The sequence below is a fragment of the Panulirus ornatus genome, chromosome 1 (genome assembly GCF_036320965.1).
Source record: "Panulirus ornatus isolate Po-2019 chromosome 1, ASM3632096v1, whole genome shotgun sequence".
Taxonomy (NCBI): Eukaryota; Metazoa; Arthropoda; class Malacostraca; order Decapoda; family Palinuridae; genus Panulirus; species Panulirus ornatus.
The window spans coordinates 49,216,813-49,219,312 of NC_092224.1; positions in this window are offsets into that span (position 1 = coordinate 49,216,813).

Here is a 2,500-nt window from a genome sequence, read left to right on the forward strand (position 1 = left end):
TGTGTGTGGACGGGAGCAGGAAGGGGTGGATCGAACCAAACTTACGTTATTATTGTGATGTCAGTCGTTTCTGACAGAGCACACAGTGGCAGTTCATCGTACTTCAGGTTACTACTTCTGAGCATTGGTGTAAAAAACGTTTATGTCCCATTCGGAAAGGCAAACCCCTGAGGTCAGACCACCAAACTCAGATCCCTAGGGACGATGTCTGACCCAACAGATTACGGTCATACCTGACCTGAGTGACATGACTTCCTGGGTCAGTATGACCTATCCCTACCGTGATCTTGGGGGACACCTGCCTGACTCTTTTATCTGAAATCCTTCCCAGCCAAATCTATTTAAATGCAGGCCACCTCTGTCATACGACCTCCTATCTCCACTGAAATTATCCCACAGGTCTATTTACCGTCATATTCAAGGGTCTAACATTCGTGGTTAAGGGTTGTGTTGACATGATCATGAAGTTAATCATCACATGAATAAAAAGATAGATTCATCTGGTTGGCCAATGCTCGCCTTTTCTGGGAAATGTTTCTGTCTCGACGGCTGGTACAAGAGAGACTGAGAGTCTCTTCTTACCCTGAGGAAAGAGAATGTTTTACCTATAACAGATAGGACTGTATGGGGCAGAGTTACACTCTCCGGGTGACGAGAGGAGATATGTGGTCCTCCCCACGTCATGTAAACAAGAGGGAATAATCTAGTCTCACCATTCCAGCAACTGTCACACTGTCACAAACTGTTGGGTGAGACGTCCCCTGCAGTGCCAGAGTTGGGTGCTTGTTCAGTGTCCCTCTAGGTGTCGAAACCAGGCAGCCCAGCCCTTTGCTACCGCAGTCTAACGTAAACAAACAGACTGTTATGATATATGACAATATTACTGTGTTATGTTGCTGTGGTCAGCTCCGGCTGTCTATAACGCAATTGTTCTCTGCTAAAAACAGAGTTCTCTTGACTACAATGGCCGCAACACGGACTACTGGTTAATTCAGGAAGACGAAACATAATTCAAAAGGTCTGCGTCGCCTGGTTGTGGAGAGGGGCTCTGGTGTCAGTGTATCACACGTGAAATCTAGAGAGTGGATGTGCGTAAATGAGGCCTTTTTTATGTCTGTTTGTGGCGCTTACTTGCAAATGCGGGCTAAGGCGAACAAGAATGCAAATAAAGAAATTTTCCTCTTCTTCTTGTTCTTCTTCTTCTTATTATTATTATTATTATTATTATTATTATTATTATTATTGAAATTATTATTATTATTATTATTATTATTATCATTATTATTATTATTATTATTATTATTATTATTATTATTATTATTATTATTATTATCATTATTATCATTATTATTATTATTATTATTATTATTATTATTATTATTATTATTATTATTATTATTATCATTATTACTATTATTACTTTTATTATTATTATTATCATTATTATTATTATTATTATTATTATTATTATTATTATTATTATTATTATTTATTTATTTATTTATTATACTTTGTCGCTGTCTCCCGCATTTGCGAGTTAGCGCAAGGAAACAGACGAAAGAAATGGCCCAACCCCCCCCCATACACATGTATATACATACATCCACACACGCAAATATACATACCTACACAGCTTTCCATGGTTTACCCCAGACGCTTCACATGCCTTGATTCAATCCACTGACAGCACGTCAACCCCGGTATACCACATCGCTCCAATTCACTCTATTCCTTGCCCTCCTTTCACCCTCCTGCATGTTCAGGCCCCGATCACACAAAATCTTTTTCACTCCATCTTTCCACCTCCAATTTGGTCTCCCTCTTCTCCTCGTTCCCTCCACCTCCGACACATATATCCTCTTGGTCAATCTTTCCTCACTCATTCTCTCCATGTGCCCAAACCACTTCAAAACACCCTCTTCTGCTCTCTCAACCACGCTCTTTTTATTTCCACACATCTCTCTTACCCTTACGTTACTCACTCGATCAAACCACCTCACACCACACATTGTCCTCAAACATCTCATTTCCAGCACATCCATCCTCCTGCGCACAACTCTATCCATAGCCCACGCCTCGCAACCATACAACATTGTTGGAACCACTATTCCTTCAAACATACCCATTTTTGCTTTCCGAGATTATGTTCTCGACTTCCACACATTCTTCAAGGCCCCCAGAATTTTCGCCCCCTCCCCCACTCTATGATCCACTTCCGCTTCCATGGTTCCATCCGCTGCCAGATCCACTCCCAGATATCTAAAACACTTCACTTCCTCCAGTTTTTCTCCATTTAAACTCACCTCCCAGTTGACTTGACCCTCAACCCTACTGTACCTAATAACCTTGCTCTTATTCACATTTACTCTTAACTTTCTTCTTCCACACACTTTACCAAACTCAGTCACCAGCTTCTGCAGTTTCTCACATGAATCAGCCACCAGCGCTGTATCATCAGCGAACAACAACTGACTCACTTCCCAAGCTCTCTCATCCCCAA